Source organism: Dendrobium catenatum, unplaced genomic scaffold (genome assembly GCF_001605985.2).
Source record: "Dendrobium catenatum unplaced genomic scaffold, ASM160598v2 fragScaff_scaffold_82, whole genome shotgun sequence".
In the NCBI taxonomy this organism is placed as follows: Eukaryota; Viridiplantae; Streptophyta; class Magnoliopsida; order Asparagales; family Orchidaceae; genus Dendrobium; species Dendrobium catenatum.
In genome coordinates this window covers 320,296-336,427 of record NW_021318544.1, presented here as the reverse complement: position 1 = coordinate 336,427, position 16,132 = coordinate 320,296, and the positions used below count along the sequence as shown (strand labels likewise).

The following is a 16,132-nucleotide window of genomic DNA, read 5'->3' as shown; positions in this document are numbered from 1 at the left end:
TAATTAGATAAGTACATGATGATAAAATAAAACTCAAGTTTAATCTCTTATATAGCTTTGTTGGAGATGTAAGGGAGGATAGTAATGGCATTACATAAGTTAGTTAGTAACAACAATCAGATGGTGGTGGTAGACAATGCGAACCTATTATAGTTACTATAGTATAATAGTTCGAAGGATTGTAAGTAGACAATGATGAGTAGATTATGTGGGTGTGTTTGTTGGTTAGATGATGATACTTAGGCACAATGATTGAACCACAAATAGTGGGACAATAATAGAGATTGGTAACGTAGTGCGTCATCGACATCAAATGTTAATAGGAGTGTAGAGTTTATCAGCTCTTCCAATCACTCTAAAATTCGAAGTCCAAGGTCTCTCATAATAGAAATGGAGTCTATTTATAGGTTTTTGATAGTGTAATTTGGTAAATTTTGCTAAATTGGTCATAAATACAATTCATTAAAATGAATAATTTTGAATCCTATTGATACATTAATAATTTAATTTATCATTTAATGCCTTAATAATCTTACTCAGTTAAATTTAGGCCTGATTTCTTTACATTAAGATGGCTTAACTGACAATAAGCATGCTAAAAATAAAAAGTCCATATTGGTCATTCAATAATATCTTTGAAGTTTTTTCCATAATACCTATTATTTAGTCATTGTTTATGTTGTTGGCATTACCTTATCTAAGGCATCAAAATGGCTACAGATATACTTAAAAATTGAAGTTTAAAATGATTCTTAAATTTAAATTTGTAATTTTAATTTTTCTTTTTTCAAATATTGCTATGAGATATGTGCATAATCAAATGATTATCAAATGACCTATTTATACATCAAAGCACATGTTATCCAAAAGATAGTATATTAAGGCTTTTTGAAAGAAAAAATGTTTCACAAAGTTATTTAAAGATGCAAGGCATGGTCACTCACTTGCATCTATATGGATCTCCCATCATGGAACTTAAAATCATGTAAAAATTTCTAATTATAATTGTACCTCCCTAAAGTCGTGTTCCAAATTAAGGCCAAAATTCATTGAATTTTTATGTAAAAACTCTCCAAATTTTATGAAAAAAAAATTTAGTGTGGCATGCTCTATTAGGCTTGTGACACCCCAGCACTTAAAGTGGAAAAATTGAATTCCATAACAATAAAAATGATTCGAAAGAATCTTTAAAAAAGCATAAATGGGCGATGTTATTGTTTTGCAATCTAAATTTGGCGACGAATTGGGTTGGGCCTTGTGACTACCTCGGGGATTTAACAAGTTGAAAAAATTTTATTTCTTTTCCGCTTTTTTTTTCTTTTTAATTCATTCAGAACCAAATCACTCGATCCACATAATCAGTTAATTCTATATGGATTCTCCCATCACTTAAAATCAGGGATTCAATTATAGTTAATTCAGTATGATTAATAAAGCTAAAAGGGGTCTATCAACTATTAAGAAAATTTGTTAAAAGTACTATCTATTAATGGGCGATGTTCAGTATGTTATACTATATTGTATCAGTCTCAATGCTAGCTTCAATCAATTCTATATAAGTTGTATCTATCAAAATAGTTTTGATATAATTAGACATATATAATGCAAATCATGAATGCAATTCTAAAGATTAAGACAAATACATCAAATTGAATGTAGTATTTTCATCAATTCATATGTCATTTATTCTGTCTTATTCAAATCCATCTTCATCAATTAATTATATTCTTTTTAATGCATCAATATTAATTATTTATTTAAATAGGAAGATTTTCAATTAATGAAAGGAGTCTTCACGTCTTTACCCAGGTCGGCATAATCAATCAAATCGGTTATATGCGTACAACAAGAATAACACCACCAATCTATTATTTTTAAGGAAAGTTTGTTGAACCACTTTTGTATAAGGTATTATGCTTTTAACAGACGAACCATAATTAATTATATTTTTAATTCTAACCGTCATTGCTTTACATTGCAAATTTCATATTTATCTACACATATTCAATTATATCATTTTCTCATATGCAATGCAATATATGTAATGAAATACAATAATTCCATGAAATGAGGAAAAAACTAGATATACTATACATAATTTAAAAAATCATAACTTCCAATTTTCCCAATAAAAATTCAATGAATATTATAATTAAAGTGCTCGTATAGGATTCATATTTTATTTTATTAAAAAGTTTCAATACTAAAAGCTCCGATTAATTCAGAGAAAAATATAAATTTTATATATTTTTGGAAAGATGAAAATTGTAGAAAATAAGTCATAAAAAATAGGAGTAAGAATAATAGCACTTACTTTAAGTAGAACAAAATTCATAACAGAAATGATGACGAAACCACCACAAAGAGTTTTTTCTCTCCTCTCTCTCTCTCCACTTCTCTCTTCATTCTCTTCTTTCATTCCTTGACTCCCTAACAAGAAAAATGGAAATAAGGGTAGGGGAGGGGCTGTGACGTCGTGACGCTCTAACATAGAGCTTGCAACGATCGCATGGTTAATGCCACTATACACTATAGAATAAAGAGCTTGACCATCTACTGCATATAATCTTAATCCCTAGTGCTACTCCTGCCTAAAGGCATTGTGCCGCAAGCCACAGTGTCACATTGCCCAACCTGAAGAATTTTCATATTTTCTTAAGTAATTTATTTTAAACTCTTATGTTTTTTTAATCTTCATCTAAAAAAAATGCCATTCCTGACATTTCGTATATATACCATATTTTCTTTAGATTTGTCTAGTCTATTTTGCTAAATTTATCACTCGTCTATCTGAAAGATTTTGTCAATAAACTTTAACATATTCCCAAAGATTATTTAAAAATACTTTTGTAGTCTGATTTAAACTTCGTTTCAATTTTGTTTACCACTACAGGAAAACCCGATTGACAGGCGGATAAAATACGTCCGGTTACTACATAAATATGATGAAGCCTTCGGTTTATGGCGCATTTTCGTCCAAATTTCAATATCCGTCGATTTGCGCAACGCTCGGAAAAAGTCTTTCGAATGTATAAAAAATGCAGGAAATCATTCAGGCACTCTCGCCGAACAACATACGACAACCAAAAGTGTTAACAAATGATTGTTTATACCAGATTATTCCGGTGTTATATACGCCAGAACTTTACGACATACTTATACGCCGGGGAAACGCGCGGAATAAAACGCCGTAATAAAGCTATGGCTTGTTACTAGCGCATTATCCGCCGAGTTAATTTGCGACGATATAAAAATCCAAAAATGATGCAGATATTCGTTGTTATCATCATTTCCGGAAAATTACAGACGCCAAATCCACTGGAAACCTGTAGCAATGACAAAAAAATTTCCTTCCCAAGCAACAATCTAATTTCACACCCGAAACATATACAAATTCATACAATAAATAGTTTTCACAACATAGATCTACACATCACAGATCTTTAGAACTTCAACAAGATACTTAAAAAATTTAAATGTCCATTGACATTTTAAATGTTCAATTATCATCAACCAACTAATATTAAAAAACATCACAGATTTTTCCAATAACAAGATTCAAAAAAATTAAACAAGTTCATCTTGATATTAAAAAACTAAACTACTATGAATCTATGACTCATCCTCAGCTGGAGCTACCTCTTTTCCACTTTCAACTTGCTCCCTCATTCGTTGCGCATTTCATCAACAACTAATTGTGATGCTCATGCATCTGATTTGATTATATGTGCTTGCAACTGAAACTTGCCAATCAAGCTTGTTGATTTTGCTTTACTTGTTCTAGCTCCGCTTGAAGAGGCAGCTGATGTTGTTGAACTATGTAAGGACTTCATGTGAACTGTTGCAAGCTGGGATCCAGTAGAGGTATCCCCTTCGGCTATGCCTGAGCTTGCAAAGCCGTAATACAAAAACCTGTCCATGTTGCATTTCCTTTCAATGCTTGCCGACCAATGCGGTACTCAGGAATACTCCACAAAGCCGCTAGAGGAATGCCTCACCTACTATGCGGGGCTGACTCTCTCGAACCGTGATTACTCCTTCTATGAAAGTGAAATATATTATATTTATATAATTGAGTACTAAAATAAAAATTATTAAAATATATACTTACATAGGCCTTTTTCTGCTCGCTATCAATTCATTGCTTGATCCTTCCTATCGCTTTTATGAGTTTTGGACATGCAATTCCACAGGAGTTGATTCTCTATCCAGCATCTCTTATGTAAGAGAATTCTATTAATATTTCTATTAAAGAAAAAAAATTTAAAAAGCTTTAAATTTTCATTACCAAAACATGCGCATTGTGCCAGTATGTGAAACAGAGCCCTAGTATGATGAAACTACCCCAAGCCCCCAACATCTAGAAGCTCTATTCTGTCGGATTTTTGATCCCTCCTCCTTGCTATACTCTGCGCTGCCCAAGTTAGTGTTCAACTCAGACGCCATATAGTCGTCTCTAATCCATAATGGTTGCTCGCTAGTCTTTCTGATGCTGTTGAATATGTCGTGCATCCGACGGGACCCACACTTCTCAAAATTTTGCTTTCTTAATTTTATCTTTGTGCTGGAGAAGCTAATAAAATCTTTTTGCATTCAAAAACATAAATATAAATTATATCTATTTGTTAGTTGAAGGTAAAAAAAGATTAAACCATTAAGATAAAAAATATCTCAAATTCTCTAAACCATATTCTCCAGACTTCTTTTCGAGGAACTTTCTGCATAAAAAACATACAATACGTGGGCATTGAATCCTCAGTGATATAGCATAACAGTTGCATTCATCTGGTCTTAGGTGCACTAGATTTATATTATGTTTTGAACATGGACGTCGAAACATTCCATCTTGATATGAAAGCTGGGTAGTTGTTCGCATTGCTGAATGGAAAATGTTCACCCCATAATGAAGTCAGTCTGTTAATGTCTTTCATTCTTGCGCCAATCAGTTATAAATCCAACTTCTTTGATTTTCCTGAATTTATCCATAACCACCATATAAGAAACATATAGTTAATGGATTTATGAATTAATTTATGTGACATTCATATATTAAACATATCTCTTCTCTTTACCTCCTCTCTCCCCCCTTCTTCTATCTCATTCCTCTCTTACTTTGCTTATCATATATATCGTATATTAGACCTAGTGAGAGGGATTGAAGGTTAACTCAAAATTAGTTGGAGGTCACTTTAGAGTAAAAGGTTTCACTTGAGTAGATCTAAAACTGAATTATATAGAGATATTAATAGTAAATTTCCAATGATGCTGAAATTAATGGGATATTATAGAAGAATTCAGTTGGACGGTTTGAAGTGAGAGGAATGCATCGGCTTGTGTGCCGGTTAGAAAGCTCCCTCAAACTTAAAGGGAAAATTTCCTATAGATGGTGGTGAGACCTGTTATGCTTTATGTGCCGAATCTTGCTATTAAAAAGGAAGCATAATACTAAGTAGTGTTGCAGAGATGAGGATGCTTAGAGTGGATGAGTGGCTTGATCCTTAGAGATAGTAATACAAATAAGCATAATACGTACGTCAAAGGTTTGAGAATAACTCCAGTTTTAGACAAGATTAGAGAGAAACCTTTTAGACTATTAAGGTTGACCTCCATAATTCAAGTTACCTTCAACTCCATGTCTATCCTTATCAACAAGAAGAATATCATCAGCAAAAAGAATACACCAACGATATCCTTTTGTAAATGTCTGAGTGAGAACATCTACGACTTTAAAGTAAAAAGATTATGGACTTAAGGCTATATCCTTGCATGTAATCCAACAGAAATAGAATTACTTGGTCAAACCACCGTTGTGTTTAACACAAGTAATAGCTCATGCATAAATATTTTTAATTATTTGAAGATAAGCGCTTTTAACCTTTTTTTTACAAGAACTCTCCAATTAAGACTCCTCTTTTGGAACTTTATCAATGACTTTCTCTAAATCCAATAATATCATATGTAGATCACTCTTATTCTCTCTCATATTTCGCCATCAAACCTCTCAATAAATGTATGCTTCCATAATAGACCTACCCGACTATGATCCAAATTGATTTTGAGAAACATTCGCTCTTATGTTTATCAACAAAAAAAAAAATCTTAAGCAAAAGTAAACACCAAGGCACATCCTCTAACAATGGATTCTAAATAACCAATTTACATGAATAAAAATCTTAGCAATCGACGAAACGCGGGAGAGGCGGCGAACTTCGAAACTTCACCAGTTTCGGATTTTTGTCAACCAGTCTCCTTTTCCCTACGACAAAGGGGGGAGACGGCGATCGTCGGTGACGCCCCCCATAGCGTGAAAGTCCAGAAGCCTCAGCGATGGTGATCTTTAGGGTGGGTGATGCTCTTGCGGCGACGAGAGAAGATCGGAGATGCGAGAAATGGCCGGAGTAAATGAGCAAACCAGATGGCTCAGGTTCGAAAATAGGGCTTTTGCGGCAGAATTTCCAGCGTCTTGTACGTCAAAACTTTTTCGGAGTCGTTTTTGCCGATTACAAGTCGTTGAAGTTTAAGTTGTCTTATCGGTGATAAGATGCGCATGGGCTAATTTCCGCCGTAAAAATTCGCCACAGAATGAAATGCATTGTATTTGCCGACGTTAAACCCGGCGTTATTGGGCGTCGAAAAACTACCGACGACCATTCTGACTGGAAATAAACCACCATTGTTTGTAGTCGCAATTATGTGTATATTATCATCAATATTAATATTGATTCATTAGTTCATATCAATTGTATCTATCAAAATGTCAAATACAATTCATGTAAATGCAATTATGAATGGTGATATGAAGAGTAAAGAGAGCGGACATTATAGCTTTTAGTGTTTTCTTTCTTCTATTGTTATCCATATGTCTTATTAATCCATGTATAAATTCGGATAATCATATTTTTCAATATATCTCTATAATCAGTTATTTAAATAGGATATATTTCAATAAATTAATAAAGAGTCATCGTCTCTACTCATCAGCATAATTAGTCAATTAGTACAAGGAAACAACTAGGATCCACACCATTAACTTTTATTTTAGGAAAGCCTATTGAGCCAGCCCACCCTCTTGTACATGCGTATTATATTTTTAAGTGTCAAATCCCGCCCCATATTAATTATATATTAATAACAGTCTCCCGCTCCTTACTTACATGAAAAATGGGTTGAATTTATCTATATATAAGTTTATTCCATACTCCTATGCAATCGCATATCATGTTAGTGAAATATCCACCCAAAATAGAGGAAATCTATTACTTGCACTAATTTTAAAAATCATAACTACTAAATTTACCTAGTGAAATTTAATAATATTATAGTTAAAATGCTCATGAGATGTCATACCTTATCAAGATATGAAAAGTTACATACTGGAAAGTGGATAATTCAGGAGAAGCAGGTAAAAAGTATAGTCACTTACTTTAAGTAGATGAAAGTCATAACAAATGTGACTGATGAAACCACATAGAGAGCTCTCTCTCTCTCTCTCTCTCTCTCTCTCTTCTCTTTTCCTACCTCGATTCGCCTCACCGACATGAAATGGATTTAAGGGGCAGGGAAGCTCAGTTGAGGAAAATATTATATAATTTTTTTTTCCAATGCTCCAACCTGAACATAGTAGAGTTGCAGATCATTCTATAGTTTACTATTAGAGAGAAGGAGTATCCGCACACCGTTGCATAAATTCTACACTCCAGCGCTGCACCTCCTTTAGAGCCGCTGTGAAGCCCGCAAAAAACAACATCGTGGCACCACCAGAATGTTCAATGTTTTTCAATTAGGTTCATTTTTAACTTTTGGGTTATTATAGGGGCTAGTTGGTATGGATTGCTTTCCACTAGCGGCAATCATTGATGCTTGTTAGCCCCAAATGTGCTTTATCATGTGAAGAGGTTTTACAATCCTTCAATGAGAATTTTTTTTCAAAGAAATTGAATATTTTCTAAATTTTAATATAAATAAAAAATTATTTAAAATTTAAAATAAAACCATCATAGCTTCAAAACTATTAAAAGTTTTCCAAATAACAAAAAAAATTAAAATTTTTCCAAAAAAAAAAAATATAATATTGGTTCTCCTACAGTCTTATACCATACCCTTATGAGTGATGGAAGAACTGTTCCTCTTATTTTTCCTTTGTAGCTTTAATTATTTCTCTAATAGAGATTCAATACTATCTTGTATAGACAAAGTATTCCCATTCTTTCAAGCTCTAAAAGTATTTGTTCTTCAAGGATATAGTGTTAAGCTTCAATATAGATGTAAAGTATTCTTCCTTTACAGGCTAAAATTCTAAAGAGGCTTTATGATGTCATATAAAGGAGAAAGCATTCTCCGTTATATTACTTAATTATAGTATATATATTATATATTATGTATATTATACTATAGATATATATAGTATTATATAGTATATATATATATATATTATATAGTATATATATATATAGGTTAAACAATCATTTATGGTTTTCGTTACACCAAAATATTTTTGGCACAAAACCTGTTCCATTTTGATTTTGAGAAGTTCGCTTAGGGATGTTAAGCCCTTATAGAACTGGGCCCAAGACTAAGCCAAGAGGGGGTGGGGGCAGGGGGTGAATTGCGTATTTTAAAAATTTCTTTTCACAAAAAAGTAAAAATCTCATAACAAATCACACCACAAGAAAAGACAAGCGCCCAGAATTTCAAAGTGCGGAAGCAAGAAATAAGAATACAGAAGATTTTAGCTGTTCGGTAAACATCGACCTACGTCACCCCGAGGCGCCTCCGAGTTATGTGCACTACAATCGTGACTTTCTGTAGGCCCCCACAGCTGGCGGGAAAAGCCTTTAATAAAGAACCTCCTTTTTTGCCACCCTGGCAAGGACATTGAGAATCCTATCTCCTTTGGCTATCCTCCTGAAGCTGGCAGAGAACCACAAATCAGATGCTGAAACCTACCTCTATCCGGACCCTTCCCGGACGAGAAACTCTAGAACCAAAAAGATAGTCGAGAGCGATCCTTAAAGCACCCCTTGTGAATCCCCTCACAAGCCCCCCTCACAGATCCTCTCTCTCTCTCTCTTTTCTCTCTCTTTCTCTTCTCTTTCTCTCTCTCTCTCTCTCTCTCTCTCTCTCGTCTCTCTCTCTCTCTCTTTCACTCCTCCAAGGCCCTTCTCAGGTTAAAGGTAGCAGCAAAAGATTGTGTCAAAATGCTTGATAAGAGCTCCTAAATAGAAGAGCTTTTTAAAAGAGCTCATTTAATTGCAAGTTGCCGACAATCATTGTCCAGTCGATATGGGACCATCGTTCCTGTCGATCAGTACAATCTCAGAGATCGGCCAGAGGCATCGCCGTTGAATGCAAATTGGATAATTTAAAATTGGCTTGATCCTCCTGGCCGATCTACCATGCATCGTTCCCGGGCCGATCAGTTCAAAATCAGAGGGGAGATCATCGCATAGCCATCGCCCTGATTTTGAGCTGGCCATATTTGTCATTCCAGAAGAATAACCTTAAGATTTGTTGAAGTAGATCGTCTTGGCCGATCTGCTGATCTCAGGATGATTATGATCAATCAATCCATCCTTAATTACTCCCTTGATTCCTGATCAATTTAGCTATAAATTTTTGATTAATTCGTCCAGGGCCGATCAATGATCATCTTGGCTGACATTATTAAAAATAATACAGAATATCTTAAATTGTTTTTTTATTATATGGCGGTAACTTTTTTTCTATTTGAGCTTATCGTTCCTGGTCCGATACACGTATCATCTAGGGACGATCGTTAATGAGGGCTGCCTTAATTAAGAATCCTTATTTAGATGTTTCTGTTTTAAGCCAGACCCGTCCCAAGACGATGTTAAATATCATTCCTGGGCCGATATGAGTAATAAATGAAATTCTAGTCTCTTCAAGTGTGTGTTGTTAGGGCTACCTCCACGGCCGACATTACTTAGCATCAGTATCTGTTGAACATTACAAAATAGAGCTTCAAGAAAGAGAAAAAACAAAAGTACACGACTGACTCAACCCTAAACCTATGCAAATCTTGAACTGGCTTCGTAATTGCATCGTGCAGATGTTCGGATTCCTTTGAAAAGTCAGAAGTAACAGGGCAGTCAAAGAGATCAAAGTGTTTTAGCTCAATTCATTCAAAACGATAAGTCATTAAAATATATTTGTAAACAATCTTCCCCTTATTGGATGATGCAAACACAAGTAGGAAAAATCAGAAAACAAAAGCAATTCATTAAAATTTCAAAGTTACAAGCACACAACTGGTTTCTACCAACCTACTCCCCTTTTTGTTTCATCACAAAAGAGGGTCCTAGAGCACACAAAAAAAAGAAAAATAACACAAACTTAAACTAAAATAAATTACAAGACAAAAACTATTATAAAATAGAAAACAAAGGACTAGAAAAAACGAGAAAGACCCTGATCATCAGTTGGAGGTGGTGGATGTGGCTGCTGAAAAGCTGGAAAGATAGTAACTGAGCAATTGAAACCAGGTGATGTCCCTGGCCATTGCTGCTGCTGCTGGTGAGTAATGTATGCTATCAAATGGGCTAAATCCTCATGTGCAGTGCTTGCTCATTAACGGGGCAATGTTCTCAGAATTGTGCTGCTCTTCGTGCCAAACAACGTAAGCGTCAAAGTGGGTCTCCCATCGATCAAACCTTCTCTATCAACTGATCAAATGGTGAATGCAGGTGGAAGGAAACAGGATCAGGAACAGAAGCGCGGAGCCTCCTCCTCCTCAGCCCCCTGAGGATTACTCATCCCCAGTGAGACGTAGTACTATTAAATAGGTACTGAAGGAATGTGTTTGAGTAGAAGAGAGGCGATCGTCCGCTCGAGGAGTCAAGCTGGACGATCGCTGAAAAAAGCAGATCGTCTTAGGCCGATTAGGTGTGATAATCAGGGATGATGCACAAAATGATTGTACTGGGGGCCGAAGTAAAACATCTTTAAATATGTGTGCCACGTGTATCGTCCAAGACGAACAGTGGATCGGCTAGGATGATTGTCCAATAATGGATCTTCCGGGGCTGATTTTAAGGATCTAAACGTCCTGACACGTGGATCGTCCAGGACGATCTAGTGTATCGGCCAGGACGATGACCATAAATGCATCAGTTAGGAAAAAATATTTTATCGGCCAGGACTATCATCAAGATTGAAACAGAGTTTGATCAGATCATCGAGGACAATAAAGTATCATCCAGGACGATAAAGTATCGTCCAGGACGAAGAGTTATAGCAAGCACAGAAAAGTTCAGTAGATGAAAAATTGAAGAGAATTTGTCATATCGTCCAGGATGATAAAAGTATCGGCAAGGACGATGTGACTAGAATTTAAAAAACAATGAAGGATGATGATGATCAAAGCCCTCAAAAATAAAACAAAAAAAAAGCATAAGAAAAAAAAAATGAACAACGATAAAAAACTAAAATCAAATAATTTGAAAAGAAGCCAAATATATAATTTTTTTTTGTTTTATCAAAGCAATTCATATGAGAATTTCTTAAATAATTTAAACCTTAGAGTTTCAAGAGATCAATAGGTTTACAAATTTCAATCGGAAGAAGGTAGAATATCTGATTCTGTTAACCCTAGATCGGACATCCTTCAGGGCATAAATTATCTTTTGAAAAATAGAGGCCTAACTTAGAATCACTAAATGGGATAAAAAGAAGATCCATTCAAAACTTGTTTACAAAGAAAATATCTCATAAATAATATATTAAAGTAATTTTTCTCAATTATGGAATTTGAAATCAAGCCTTTGAAAATCTCACATAATCCATAAGTTCTTCTAAGTTTTAAAAGTTTTGAAAAGAGAGGATAGCTTGCCTTTTAGTGGGCTCATTTTATGTCTCTTGAATCATTGATTGGCTCTTTGAGCATCTTTTGATTTTTGATACACATTTGTGTATACTTTTTATTTCAATTTTAGCGTCTTTGCCACTTTTCCTTTTTTTTTTTAATATTTTGCAAGCTCAATTCTCTTTTGCAAACACTTAAAAGAAGTTCTTAGTTGTGAGTATATCTTCTAGATATTAGAGAATAGGAGCACTCTCTTTAACATAGGGAAGAACTACACACAAAACAAAACTAAAAATCATATGATCAGTGCAAAGGCAAGATCTCAAATAACTTGAGAGATATATAAGAACTTTGGATATTAAGATAGATTTTTTGTAGCAAGATAAAAAGAATCTTAGTTTCAAAAAACCAATGGCTAAAATGAATTAGACTTTTGTTTAGAGAAGAAAATTATACCACTAAACAAGGTTAGAAAGAGGGAAACCACCAACGGTATTCCTCCCTTTAACCGATTTAGAAATGCTAAACGTAATCTCTAAAACTTCAAAATTTAAAATCTTAAAAAATAATCATATAGGAAACCAAACAAAAAAAAAAACAAAATGAAAACAAAATAATCTAGAACAACACAAAGCAAGCACACAACAAAAATAACACAAAACTAATTAAAGAAAAATAATTTCAAGAAATTATGAAGCAACGAGTTTAAGCAATTTTGAGCTACGAGCCTCCATGTGTCCAATTATCCTATGCTACCACGAGGTCTTTGGTGAGAGCACACCTGCAAAACTCAACAACAGTCAGATTTAGGAACCCAAACTAGTTTGGGCCCCTTCTTAGAAAAAGTAGAATGCAATGCAAGTATGGTATACTGTGAATCATGCACCTTAGGTCTCCACACCCAATGTGTACTATGGTGAACAGTGCACGTGTGTGAGATGTGCCTAGCCATGCCACAAGGAAAAAATATCTAACTCCAGGAAAGGATTTCTTAAATGATTTGAGTTATAATGCCTCTTCCTAGGTTTTCGCTGGAATTCAAAGTGGAGTTCTTCCAATTTCCTAAGTGTATCAATTCAGTTTTTAATCCTTAAGTTTGTGTTTTTTAGGAACATCATTCTCAATTCTCAAGCTTTCTTTCTTTCTCTTTAGGATTTCTTTAAATCAAGATTCAAGTGATGTTGTGAAACTTTTACTGCATCATGATCATTATTAATTCTGAATGCTTTTGTTCAAATCATCAAATTCATCAAAAGCCATGTGATGAACAATCAATTCGGTTGAATGATCCTTTAAGAATAACTTCATACTCTTTTTTTGCAAATTTAAATTTTCAATTTTAAATTAGCAATGAGTCCTTCTCAAGCTTTTAATTGATGCATGGATTTTCTCACAAATCTCAAACAATTCATCATAGGTTGCGTTTACACACCTCTTCCTCATCACTTTGCTCAAAGATAATCTTCCCCCATTAAACAGCACAGGTTTTGTAGTCTTTTTCCTTTGTTCAATCTCAAGAGGAATCAGTACCAGATTCTGCTAAATGGCCTTTTGGACTCTCTCTTACCTCCTAAACTTAGGTTTCTCCGCCCTTTTCCTTTCTTTGCTCGATGATCTTGAAGTGTAGGACAATTGGCTTCACACATGTCCAGGCTTTCTACATTCATAACACACAACATCAGAAGATCCTTTAGAGATGTTTATGATCCTCCCATTTCTCCATGATGCTTTTGCTTCTTCCTTAGAAAGCTTTTGAATTGCCTTGTGAGAACGGCAACTTCATCGCTTCCAGACCCGGAAGTTCAGAATCTGATCTTGTGCCGCCTTTAGCCAACTATTTTCTCCTTCTTTTTCTCACCTGCATCAAGATTTTTTTGATTACCCCTTGCTTCGTACAATGAGTGAGCCAAGATTTTTAATAAGAATAGGGTTTAAGTCCTTAATTCAGTGATTGCAGTGATTTTAGCATCATATGACGAAGGCAAAGCATTTCAAAATCTTGTTACTTTTTCATAGTTGGAAAGTTTTTTCCTATATGCATCGCAGTGAAGTAACTATCCTGAGTAAATTTAGTATACAATGTCAAAAATAGATTCCTGAAGGTTTCAATACGAAAAAGTTATATCATGCAAAGAGAATATCAATAGGATTGTTTTAACCTCATTAGTGGCCTTCAATAGTTGATACACAATTATCTCAAATTTCTTTACCAGTTTTGCAAGTGGAGACACGCATGCAATCCTCAATTTTAAAGCACAGAAAAAAAAGTTCAAACACTTTGCATCAATTGAGCTAAATCTCGTTCATCGGAAGTCATTCAGTAAAAGCAACTTCTGTTTAACACAATTAATTTCACGAGAAGGTGGAGAATAACTTCTTTGATAAGCATCCACATGCAATAATCAGCAGATTGTAAAAATGTTGACATGCAAGTTTTTCAGAATCAAAAGGTAGGTATCGAACAGGGGAGGTCGGGTAAAAGAATACCGTCCGTAGTGTTACGATTCCTAAGGTTAGCCATAGATCAAAATCAAAGTTTTCAAACTAAATTTTTTGAATCCCGCTCTGATACCACTTGAAATTCGTTAGGGATGTAAGCCCTATAGAATGGACCAAGCTAACCAAGATGAGGTGAATTGGTATTTTAAAAATTCTTTCACAAAGAAATAAAAATCTCATAAATTAAAAATCAGACCACAGAAAAATAAGCACGAAAATTTAAGTGCGAAAGCAAGAAATAAGAACACATAAATTTATAGTGGTTTAGTCAACTCCGACCTACATCAACTCCCAGGAGGTGCCCTCCGAGTATTGCACTACAATCGTGACTCTCCTTTAGCCCCCACAGCTAGGCGGAGAAGCCTTTACAAAGAACCTCCTTTTTGCACCCCGACAAGGCAGAGAACCTATCTCCTTTTGCTTTCTCCTGAAGCTAGCAGAGAACCATAATCAGATGCTAAAACCTTCACCTCTACCGACCTTCACGGACGAGAAACTCTAGATGAAGAAGAAGCAGAGCGATCCTTGAAGCAACCCTTGTGAATCCCTCACAAGCCTCCCCTCAACAAGTCCTCTCTCTTCCTTCTCTCTTTTCTCCCTCAAGGCTTCTCAGGTCAAGGCAGCAGTAAAAAGATTATTCACAAATGTTTGAACAAGAGCTCTTAAATAGAAGAGCTTCAAAGGAGCTCATTAATTACAAGTTGCCGACAATATCGTCCAGGCCGATATGGACATCGTCTTGGCCGATCAGTATAAATCTCAGAAGATCGGCCAGAGCATCTCCCTGAATGCAAACTGGATGATTTAAAATTGGCTTGATCATCCAGGACAATCTCACGATCGTCCCGGCCGATCAGTTCAAATCAGAGGAAGATCATCTAGAGCATCGCCCTGAATTTGAGCTGGCCGATATTTATCGTCCAGAAGTAACTTAAGGTTTTTGAATAGATCATCCTGGCCAATCCTGTGATCGTCTAGGATGATATGACCATATCAATCATCCTTAATTACTCCCTTGATTTCATGATCAATTAAGGCATAATTTATGAATATCGTCCAGGTCGATCAATGATCGTCCTGGTCGATTATTAAAAATTACAGAATACCTTAATTGTCTATGGCGGAAACTTCTTTTTATTTTGAGCTTATCGTCCTGGCCGATACACGTATCGTCCAGGATGATCTATTAATGATGGCTGCCATAATTAAGAATCCTTGTTTAGATTTTCTGTTTTAAGCCCGATCGTCCAGGATGATGTAAATATCGTCCTGGCCGATATGAGTAAAAACATAAATTCTAAGTCTCTCAAGTGTGTGTGTGTAGGGTTACTTAGCATCAGTCTTTTTGAACATTACAAATAGACTCAAGAAGAGAAAAAACAAAGTACAGACTGACTCAAACCTAAACCTACGCAATCTTGAACTGGCTTCTATTGCTCGTGCGATCTTCGATTCCTGAAGAGTTAGAAGTAACAGGAAGTCCAAGAGAATCACTAGTGTTTGTCAATCATCAAAACATAAGTCATGAAAATAGATTTGCAACAGATTTTTGGGATAATTTTCATTTTTGGGATATCTTGATATTGAAATAATAACCTTTCTACAATTAATAAATTTATGTAGTCAAATCATAAAAAAAAAAAATTAAAACCTGGATGACATTTTAATGTATAGCTATGAATTTTTTCATATAAAAATATCATCATTTGAGCACAAATAATAGTTTCCTTAAATATATCATTTAATTAGAAGTTAAATTCAAGAATTTATTAAAGCTCGTATAATTTTAAAATGTGTTAAAATTTTTTTTAT

The 16,132-nt window shown here is 34.7% G+C and overlaps 1 pseudogene; it reads left to right on the top strand.

Annotated features, from left to right (window-relative positions):
• Positions 1-10,505: 10,505 nt before the first annotated feature.
• The window catches only part of LOC110093073, a 34,616-nt pseudogene continuing 28,989 nt past the window's right edge, over positions 10,506-16,132 (top strand).